This window comes from Fukomys damarensis, unplaced genomic scaffold (assembly GCF_012274545.1).
Source record: "Fukomys damarensis isolate Sample0158 unplaced genomic scaffold, DMR_v1.0_HiC HiC_scaffold_12, whole genome shotgun sequence".
NCBI lineage: Eukaryota > Metazoa > Chordata > Mammalia > Rodentia > Bathyergidae > Fukomys > Fukomys damarensis.
The window spans coordinates 23,547,274-23,558,873 of NW_022900924.1; the positions used below are offsets into that span (position 1 = coordinate 23,547,274).

At 41.0% G+C, this 11,600-nt stretch overlaps 1 protein-coding gene across 6 annotated transcripts in view; it reads left to right on the forward strand.

Moving 5' to 3' along the window:
* The window catches only part of Znf84 (zinc finger protein 84), a 49,233-nt gene that overhangs the window by 23,435 nt on the left and 14,198 nt on the right, over window positions 1–11,600 (forward strand). For 5 of the 6 annotated variants that reach the window (XM_033762503.1, XM_033762504.1, XM_033762501.1 and 2 more), the window contains one exon: window positions 1,671–2,402. The gene's annotated coding sequence lies outside the window, so the exon portion shown is untranslated. The remainder of the gene's footprint in view (window positions 1–1,670; window positions 2,403–11,600) is intronic. The other variant, XM_033762500.1, reaches the window with a different exon arrangement.

Below are 11,600 nucleotides of genomic sequence, written 5' to 3' on the forward strand. Positions count from 1 at the left end.
CATCCTACTTTTGTCCTTAATACTTGACAGTTATTTTACCTGATGAGGGAGACAAACTCTTGTAAGTGAGCAAACATTAACAGGATGATGTTCTACTTTGTGATTCTATGCACGTTTCCCCTTATGAGTGCATTTCCCCTCTTATCAATCATGGTTTTTCTTTACAAGTTACAGAGATTGAGGCATTAGATCTTGGACCAGGTCAAGAGTCTCTTATCTAAAAATGTCCTAATTTTGCTCATTCAGATTCTAGATTATGCCATTGAGTATTAAGCAGTTAAAATTAATACTGCCTTCAAAGCTGGGCATGGTGGCGCATGCCTGGAATCCCAGCACTCGGGAGGCTGAGGCAGGAGGATCGCTGTGAGTTCGAGACCAGCCTGGGCTACATAGTGAATTCCAGGTCAGTCTCAACTACATAGTGAGACCCTGTCTCAACCCCCACCCAAAAAAAATTAATACTGCCTTCAGTAGACAGTGAAACTTCTGCACTAGCAAAGAGAAAAAACTTATAATGGTCATGTTGTAATTGTAGGGTGGGCAGATATGGACCATAGAAAATCTAGATCATCTGATCCTGGGTGTGAGCCCATGTGGCTTTGAGGCCCCCAAAGTACTGCCTTTCTGAAGGGCATGATGGAGCTCTGACTCTGGAAATAGAAACCTTTAGTGTCTGTTTTGCAAATAATCTTGGTAAACTACAGAAGTGTGTCTGTTTCCCTTATTGGTTTTTACCATAGACTCCACATCGAATAAAAGATAGCAGTAGACTATTTGTCCCTGTGGTTTCATGGAGCATAAGAGATGCCACATAGGAAGCATCTATTTCTTTTCCCCACTAGGTTCTACCACTGGTAATTGTACATAGTTACATGAAGGATGGTTCCATTGTTTTCCTTTTAGTAAGACATGGGGATTTTTGGAAGTCTAGTCTCTGGATTTTGAGACTTTTCTCAACTTTTCCTTGAGGTTCTGACATAGTTATTTGTGGATCCATGCTTTTTTATTTTGATTTCAAGAACGATACCTTAGATCCCTAAAATGAAATAAACTAGAAGAATACCAGCTTTATGTAACAGTATCTTTGTTGAATAGCAGACATTGCTCAGTAGACATTTGGCTCTGTACTTGTGGCCTCCTAGGTCATTTAATCATTATTGCATCAATATGTGTCCACTTTGTCCATTCCTCTGTGTTTGGTAATCTACATGGTTCCAACAAGCTTTCATATTTCCAGTACCTACCCTGTCCTAAGTGCTCACAGATTCATCCATGTAGTTGCATGTGTATTTTATGCCCCTTCCCTTTGTTTTTACTTCATTTTCATACTTAAACATTGTAATTTTTCTAAAATGCAACTCTTATCCCATGTTGAAATATTGTGTTACTCCCTGTGGACTTAAAATGTAATAATCTTATTGTATTGGAGGAATTTTATACCATGCCTATTTACTGTTTATAAGCACATTGTTTCTGCTTATGGAATATTTTCTGGCCTTCTAGTCCTACTTGCAGTTTCTTGAGACTTCTATAGTCTCATTTTGTGCTTTTGTAGATCTGCAGTGAAATGCCCTTGCTACTTGTTAATACTAATCCAATATTTTGTATCTATTCATTTGTACCTGTATTTTCTTGCTGTGGTAATGTAATCATTGCATGTTTTTTATTAGAAGGCGTCTATGGCAGCTGGAACTCTATATAATTTTAGAAGCTGGAGCTACATTTAAATGTGGATGCTGCCAATGGCTTTATTTCCAGCTCAATGGAGAGAAACATGATCTGCAGTGATAAGAGTGAGTCATGGAAGCATGATCTAGAGAGGGCTAATTCTGTGCTGGTGACTGGTTCTTGTCTTCCTATCCAAATCTCTGCCCTTTCCATTCCTTTACTATTGAGTTCTTCTGTGAGATATTCCAAGTATCTGGTAATAAATTCTCATGTTTGTTTCAGCTCTCTTAAGTTGTATTTGTTGCTTACAATCAGAGTATTCCTACTAACAAGAATCAAGCTGTGAAGTTGGGTTTCTGGATTCATTGGGTGCAAGGTATGTACTGAAACCAGTAGCTACAAATGAATAGGGAAGAGCAGAGAAAATGAGACTGCACTCTGGGTTGTCCCAAGCCAGAGGGATTTGTGGAGCAAATTGCTCATCAGAATATCTCTTGTCAGACAAGACACAGGCTGCCTTGGAGGCAGCATCCTTGGTAAAATGGAAGAGGCAGCTGTTGAGACTGCTGATAGCTCTCTCTGCTACTGGACAGCAAGGGGATCCCTGAAGAGGAATCTGGTTGCTGCATCCTTGGGATTACACATTCTGTCTTTTCCTCCATTTAGACTCTTCTTTTGTCATTGAGGAAGCTGCTGCTGTGGGATTCTGGTGGGCCTTCTGAGGAGAGACTAAAGTGAGTAGTTCCCACCCCTCATCACATCTATTCCACATTTTCATTGTAATTGTGCTCTCTCTCCTGTTATCCAGTCTGAATTCTCATATTTCATCAGTACTTCTGCTGGCACCCATGGCAGATCTGCTGGTGTCCCAAGACTGTCTGAGCTTTGATCACCAGGCCCTTCTCAGACCCAAGTTGCTATGTCTGCTCATTTTCTAAAACATTTGGACAAAGCCTGAGCAAGTATCCAGGGGATCAACTGAGTTCCTCTTCTGTTCCTGCCCTGTTGTTTAACAACAACTCTGCCTCCTTAAAATCAGTGTCAAGTGTCTCCGGAAGATCAAGTCTTCTGGTCTGCTCATCTCCACACATGGTACACAGAGTTTCCATGTTGTATCTGTGGCTTACAATTTAGAACACTTACTCTGTCCCACACCAAAAATGTGCTCCTTCAAGGATCTGGATCTCTGGCCTTATAGAACCCAGGGTTATCACAAGAAGCACAGTCCTCCAGAGGGTCTTTGGTAATGGCAATAGATGTTCCTGCTTTGACCAGGGAACATGGGCACCCATCTGTCATCTCCATTGTAATTACAGCCCAGTTCTGTGCCAGGTTCTACCCTCAGCCTGCCCATGGGGAGGAGCCACCATGGGACTTCCTATTTTTCAGTGCTTTCCTGATGATGTTTGTAACCCCTCCTGTGGGTCTGGTCACTGTAGTTAGTACATCTCTCCTCTTATGGGTGCTAATACTGTGGGGTCGTCACTCTCCTGTAGTCTCTATCCCTCTCTCCCATCTTCCATAGACTCTTCACCTTTTCAGCTTGTCCCAGTTGGCTGTCACCTTTGTCCCATTCTTAAGAGCACCTGTATTGAACTTGTACCATCTCTTGGGGGTCTCATTTGAAGGTTAAAGGAAGGCTCTCATGGAAGCTTCCAAAATTAAGTTTTTCTCTGTGTAGTTTCTTGCTATAGTGCTCAGGCCCCTCCTGAGTCCAGAGACATAGGTGCTCCTCTTGGTTTTGCTGGCCCATTTGGCTAATTCTGTACCTCTTCTGCGATATAGTATGTTCCCTCCCTCTTCAAGCATGGCACCTTGCCACATGCTGTGACTAGTGGTATGGCAGTTTGGGGGTTGTCTTCCAGAGCAGAGGCTTCTGCATTGTATTTCAGGAAGGGCAGTAATGGGGAAGATAGTTTTTACTAGGATGTGATGGGTACCTCTCTTCTCTTCTGCAGGCTCAGTGGGATCAGAAAAGTCTGGAGGGGCAAAAGTCCTCTGTTCTGAAGCTTCTATTGCATATAATGTATCAAGGCCCCTTTCCAGGTCAGCACCCCAACTCAGGACAGGACTGCCCTGCTTGGTGTTTAGCCTTCTTTGAAGTTAAACTGCTCAGACATTTTGCTGCTGCTGCTACAGGATACAAGAGCTTTGTATGGAACCAGAGTTCCTCTGACATTCACTCCTGAATTTTAGTGCTTATGTTTTGGCCTCAATTGATTTGTTAGCTTTTTGTAGAGTGGTCTTTAGCAGTAGTCACCCAATCCTGTTATTTTGGTAATTCTCTTTCCATCCTGAAGTTCAAATACCTGACACATAACACCATGTGCTGCATTCTTTTGTGGGGGAACACCCCTTGTGCCCAGGGCAATCTGTTCTCCACCCATACAGCATGGGTTTGAAGTGGCAGCAATGTATGGCATAGACTAGTCATATAAGCTTTTAAACATACACGTGTAGCCTTTTAAGCTTCTTATTTGATTTGGATTGAGGAAAGTATATCTTCCCTGAAGCACCATGTTTTTAAAAAATACTTTTTTGTGTGCAAAGTTCCTAAGACTTGAAGTCAATGGGATATTGTAAGCATGCCTGGACCAGACCATCCAGATAAATACGGCCAAGGGACACTGGCAACTGGGCAAATTACTGTTACCTGTAGAATTGGCTTTTCTGCCCCTATGCTGAGTTAGCGGTTCCTGAGCAGCCAGTAATATCCTTGGTATGTAGTTGAATTCATAAAACTCATACCTGTGTGACCTTGTATGGGGCAATTCATCCTTCCAATTAACACTGTTACCGAGTATCTCCTTGGAGATTTTTGTCAAATACTGATTTGGAAAAGCACATGCCCCTATGGCCCTTCTGAGTAATTCTATTGGACCCTTTTGCTCTAGACCCTTCCCTGTTAGTATCAATTCTTATACTAAGTTGTAAACTTTGTCTCCCGCAAGCCTACATCAGATATTTTATTTGAGTTCAGCAAACTGCCCCACTTCCCTGGAACAGCTAGGATGTGACAGGGGCATTCATTCATCTCTCATCTCTCCCTCTCAGTGCTGGAGATTGAACCCTGAATAGTGAAAGGGACTTTGCAGAAATGGAAAGATGCTTCAGGGTAATCACAAGTTGTCATTGTAAGAAGAAGCCAAAGGCAATTTCACTGCAGAATGCCATGATCCATTGTGATAAACTCTCAGTTAGCCATTACTAGTTCTGGAGGTGGAGAGAAGCCAGGAGCCACAACAGTGAGGATGGCACCACAAGCCTGAAAAGTCAGGAGACAGGTCTCTCCCTGGAGCCTCCAGACGGAAATGGCCCTGCTGGTTAAACGGCTTGAAGATAAATGCGTGTGTTTTTGAGCTATGGTGTGGTGATGAGCTACAGCAATAATAAACTACATACCAGTCACAAGGCTACCAGGGCCCATGTATCTGTGAGTTGTCCCTTGCCTAGTGATCTGTGGCCCACTTTTCCCTGCTACATGTCACCCATACTTAATTATGCAGTTTCTGTGGAACTTTTTTTTCTTGCTGGTGGATTCCACTCAGAGAAAATGTGGATTCCTATGGGTTCCAAGAATGTCTAAAGAAGCAGTGTAATTATATCCCAGAATACCAAAGGCACAAGTTTTCCCAAGGCCACCAGTGATAACAAAAATAACAATAGCAAAAAGACAAATAGGACACAGGCTGTTTGAGAAGCTTCAAGGGAGGAAAAGTCATCTTTCTTCCACCTTTAGATTCTAAGCTAGAAGTCTTTTAGCTAAAAGCCCTAACGAGGAAAACAAGCACACAGATGATTCTGTGTTTGCAGAAACAGCAGGGGCAATGAGTACTTCTCTGTCACAGACAAAAAGAAATAGGACTTTGAGCCTAAACACCAAGTTTTTGAACCCAGGAGGCAGCTGTGGGAAGGTTGTTGACTATGCAGTACCCTGGATGGTCGCATTGTCCCATCCTGCTGCCTGGAAAATAATATCTGGCTCCTGCTGTGCCACCCTTAAATGATTCCTTTACAATTTAGAACATCTTGCTGTTGTGATTAATAACTGGGGTTCCTGTCAGTTTCCCTCAGTGTTTGTTTTCCCTCAGTGTTTGTTTTAGTTGGGTCTTGCTATGTTACTCGGGCTTGCCTGGCTGTTTTCTTTCCTTAGTCTCCTGAGTAACTGGTAACTGGGACCACAGGTGAGGTTCATTCTGTATAGGATGGAGCTTGGTCAGCCATGACCCATGACAGTCTAGTCAGCTACCATTTTCTATGGCCCAGAGTTCCCACATTTTAAACGTCCAAAGAATTAATATTTCATGATATATGATAATTATATAAAATGAATTTTTAGTGTCTAGAAAAAAGGTTTACTTGTGACATAACCAAGCACTTTCATCACCTGTGTTGTTTTTGGCTACAAGTACAGGATCCAGCAGTTAGACTGAAGAACTTGAAGAGCCAGAAATATTTACTGTCTGGACCTTTACCAAAAAGTTTGTCACATGTGTAGAACTTTGATTCAAGAAGCCTTTTAAGATGATCTGGTTTGCCCACGAAGGCAAGGGAGGCGCACAAGGCCACATGGCTAGTCCACGAGAGATCTCTTCTGTTGTGTACACTCCTTACCACTATAAAGGAAGAAGGGCCCACTGGTGGTTCTTACCTACCGAAGCCAGGAATTTGGAATGAATTGTAGAGAACAGTAAGGTCAGTATGCCAGCTGAAGGGTTTGATACATAGGGCATCACGGAGCTGTTAATAGATCATGACTCTTTGGGGCTGAGCAAGATGAGAAGGCAATAAAGATACTTGTAAGCATTTATAATCAAAGAAATATTCTGGTTATGGGGTTAGATGCTTGTAATCCCAGCACTCTGGGAGGCTGAGATAAGATCACAAGTGTGAGCCCAGCCTGGGCAACTTAGCAAAATCTTGTCTCAAAAATAAAGGGCTGGGGATGTAGCTCAGTGTGACAGTCCTGCATTCAATCCCTAGTACCATCAAAAATCAAACAAAAAACAAAAGAATGAGCAGGAGAGCAAGGGATTGAGGGCAGCTTTCATAATGAAGTGTCCTGATTCTTGAATTTGAGCTGATACTTAATCAGGAAAACACGAGGTAGCTTGGAGGGCTGTGGATTTAGCTTAGTGGTACTGCACCTGTCTTGTACGTGCAAGGCCATGAGCTGGATCCCCGGTACTGAAAAAAAAAAAAATTAAAAAGGTAGCTTGGTTCCCAAGAGGAAGAACCCTACAGTGACATGGCAAGTATGTCCAATCTGCACGACTCCAGTCCTTCATCAAAGACTAATAAATAGCCATTTAATGGGTGGTCTGTACCCTCCTTAAAAGGGAAGATCCAGGAGTTTTGAAGATGTATAGACACAAAGTCTGAGCTGGTAGTGACACTCAGACATCCAAAGCATCATTGTGATGTTTGAAATAGGACTCATGGATCCTGCCTGTGAATGCTGTCCTAAACAGACCAGATCTCCCTCTAGGTCCAGTGATTCCATGGACTCATGTTGGCCATTTGCTTGGTCTCTGAATACATAATTGGAATTGACAACATGGGTAATTGGATAAACCCCCTACAATGGATCATTGGTCATAATAGGTTATTAGGAGCACCTGGAAGTCACTCAGGTAATACAGTAAAATCAATATTGCATTTGAGGGAGAGGGCTGAGATCAGTGCCACCATTAAAGACCTAAAAGATACAGTATTAGTGGACCTGTCATATTCCTCTTTGATTCTATAGTGAAAGAAGCAGTCCAATAATCTTAGACTATGGACTAGAAAGGCTTGACTATGAAGACTCACTAGCAGACATTATTTTTTGTTTTTGTGGTTTTTTTGGTGTGAGGGATTGAACTTGGGACCTTGTGTTTGCAAGGCAGGCGTAGTGCCACTGAGCTATATCTCTGGCCCTATACTGCTTTTAAAAAACATTTATATATAGGTTGGGTTATAGTGTGTAGGCTTTGATTTAGAAAATAAATTTTTTTACCAATTTAGGAAAAAGAATCAGAAAATGTATTAATATGGAGCAGACAGCAGGAACATTGTTTTACTACAGGACTATATTTTACAGGGCTGGGGGTTTGGCTCAGCCTGCCTCGCAAGTGCAATGGCCCGAGTTTGATCCCCAGTACCAAAAAAACAAACAGACAAAAATTATGTACAGAGGTGGACTATATGGACATTATCAGTACATTGCAGGGACCCATGCCATTCAGGTGGGAAGAGTTACACCTTGTGTAGCAGGTTGAACACCTTGATATACCATAGGCATGCCAGAGCATGGCCTCCAAACCTTATGAAGGTTTGCCAATTTACCACAAAAGAGTATATAATTCACAATTTTGCATACTCATGTATATTCTTGAGGAAGCTGAGATGGTAGTTTTTTTCCCTTTAAATTATTACATATATTTGTCATAGTTACTTTTCTCTCACTGAGACAAAATACCTGATGTCCAAATTAAAAGGGGAAAGGGTTTATTTAGCTCACTTTGTAAAGGCTTCAATCCATAATCGACTGGCTCCAAGGCAGAGTGGCACACACCAGAGGGGTGGCAGAGAGGAGAAACAGTTCATGGCACCCACATGGTAACAAAGCAACAAAAGAACCTTAACAGCATCTTTCTGCCCCTTTTATCTTATTCAGACTACTGGAATTAGGGTGGTGCCAAACCAATCAGTGTAATAGTTTAGTAATCACATGCCCTTAATCCCAGCACCATACACTGTAGATTGAGCCACCTCTGAAAAAGACATCTATGACCACAAGGCATTGAGGGGACATCTAGATCCACACCGTGACATTTATTGACATATAATTATATTTTATTAATTTTTAAATCTCTCAACTTGTATATTGCTTTTTAATCAATGACATTTGTGACTTTTATTCTTGTAACATCTTGGCAGAAATTTGCCTACTTTTTTTTTTGGTACTATAGATACATCCCAGGGCCTCACACATGCTAGGTAAGTAGTCAACCACTGAGCTACATCCCTAGCCCTTTTGTTTTGAGACGGGGTCTCGCTATGCACTATGGCCTTGAACTCACTATGCACTCCAGGCTTGTCTCAAACACATAGCAATCTTGCTTCAGCCCCCAGAGTGCTGTGATTATAGGGGTGCACCACCATGCCTGGCCCTAGCTCTTAAAATTCTCGTTACATTGCTCTGTTGCCCAGACTGGCCTTGAACTTGGAGCCGCCCTAGGTCAGCCTCCCAGAGATTGTAGATATAGACATGTGCCATCATACCTGGCTTCTTATTTTTAGGTCTTTAATATATTTGCCTAATTTAGGTCTTTTTGTTTTGTTTTGTTGAGACAAAGTCACTGTGTAGTTCAAGCTGACAAAATCATGGCAATCCTCCTGCCTCACCTTTTTTTTTTTTTGGTACTGGGATCGAACTTGGGATCTTGTGCTTGTGAGGCAAGTGATGGTACCACATGAGCTAAATTCCCAGCCCCTGCCATGCCTTCTTGAGTGCTGGGATTACAGGCATAAGCCACCACATTTGGCTTTGATAAACAAAGATACAATTAGATGTATTTATTCACTATTCAAAAAATATTTTATGTGCAACTACTTACCATGTACATTTAATGTACCATTTTTCTACACAATGGGATAAAGCTCTATTGTCATGGAATCTTGTAGTCCAATAAAAGGAGGCAGATGATAAATATTCCAGTGTACACACTAGTACAGTTGAATGTTATAAAAACGAGACAGTATTATGGTGGAAATTGGTTTAAATGTGAAACTATACTTGGTAGTTTTTGTTGTTTTTTTAAGACAGGGTCTTGCTATGTAGTTTAGGCTGACCTCGAACTCATGGCAATCCTTCTGCCTCTGTGTCTTAAGTGCTGGGAGGCACCATGCCCCACCACGTGGTAGTTGTTATTGGTGCCAGGGATCAAACTTGGGACGTTGCACTTGCAAGCAGGTGGCAGCACCATTGAGCTAAATCCCTGGCCCACCACTTGGTAGTTATGAAAGGTGCTTCTGAGAAGATAAATTTGAGTGGAATACCTAGTGTTCTGGGCAGAGAGCAATAATGGGTGAGGATTATCTTAATATATTTGAGAAACAGAAAGAAAACTGGAACACAAACTTTTTTGTGTGTGTGCTATTTTGCTTTTTTTTGTTGTTGTTCTGGAAATTGAACTTAAGGCCTTGTGCCTGCCTGGTAGGTGCTGTGTCACTGAGCTAACATTCCTAGCATGTGTAAAATTTTTCTTTCTTTTCTTTTTTTACTGGGGATTGAACTCAGGACCTTGTAAGGCAGGCAGCAGCAGCACCGGCACCACTGAGCTAAATCCCTGGCCCTGACATTTTTAACAAACATTAGTTGGGACTTTCATTTTTGTTTCTTCTCTCACATTCCTTTTTCCATTTTTTTGCTTTCCTGTGGATTAAACATTAGCTTTTACAATTTACTTTATTATACTGAAAAATATCTTTGAGTCAATATATTTTTTTCGTAGTTTTGTCATTTTGCTAGGTTTGTAATATACATACCTAACTCATCAGTTTACCACTGTAAGTACAGAAAGATTCCCTTAAGTCACTTTATGCTCCATGCTTTTACATCCAAGGATTTCTTCTTTACACATGGAAGAACCACATGCATGTTTTTTTACTTTTTGCTATATCATGCACTTAAAAATCTTGGGGACAGTCCCTTATTCTTACTTTTATTTTTGCCCAACCCACTTGTTTTTCTTTACCTTAGAAGTTACATCTCTGCATTGTCATTTCCTTTAGAGTTGGACAATTTTCACTCGTCAGTCCTTATGGGTAAGTCTGCTGGTGACAAATTTTGTTCTCGTTCTTCTGGGAATGCTTTTTGTTTCTTTTATAGGGAATGTTTTCTCTCTCTCTTTAAATTGAGTATAGTCACAACAAAACTTCTGATGAATTTCATAATCTAAGATTATTCTAATAGTTTACAGGGCCTCAGAGGAGTTAGAAAAAATTTGAAAAGTGTAAGTAGACATGTCATACAAAAAAGCTATACTGTAATTAAAACTGATGTTGGTAGAGGATATAGGCACAATACGATTTTTTTGAGTTGAATTATAATAGATGAGTTAAAATTAATAATGAAGTTATGGTGTGACAGCAGGCCATTTTTATTCATGGCAAATTAACATGGTCAAAGGTCCTGTGGTAAAGAAAGGAAGGTTTATTAGAGCAGGAAAATAATGTAAGAAAAGACTGAAATTGAGGTTATGCAGTCTTTTGGTTCATTTTTAAGAATTTTTAACTCAAGCCCTTAAGTTATGTTAACAGAATGCTATCATTTGAATTGCTTCCACAAACAGGCTATGTGTAAAGACAAGACTTGGGAAATGGATATAGTGAAGTTATGGCAAGATTCTTGGTTAGAAGTGATAGTTTGGACAATATTAGTAGTTTTGATTAAACACGCACATGTTACTCAACATGTCTCCAAAATAAATTTTTTCTTCTTTCCTAATTTTCTTGTTTTTCAACTTAATGAAACAGAATGGCAAGGTCCAGAATTTGATCCCGGGTACCAACAAAACAAAACAAAACTAAAGAAAAACACAAAATGATAAGCCAAGAGACCTGGCCAGCTCATCTGTGATATGAGTGCAAAATGAAGTCATGTGAGTGGATGACACAGTGGCATGAGACTTTAAAGAATGAACTTCTAAGGGCCGGGTGTGGTGTGCACGCCTGTAATCTCAGCATTCAGGAGGCTGAGGTAGGAGGACTGCTGTGAGTTCGAGACCAGCCTGGGATACATAGTGAGTTCCAGATCAGTCTCAACTACATAGTGAGACCCTGTCTCAATCTCCACCCCCAAAATGAATTTCTAGAAACACACCACCCAGGCAAGAAACCTAGCTTCTCCTTCTATCTACATCTAATTCATAACCCCAGTCCTTTAG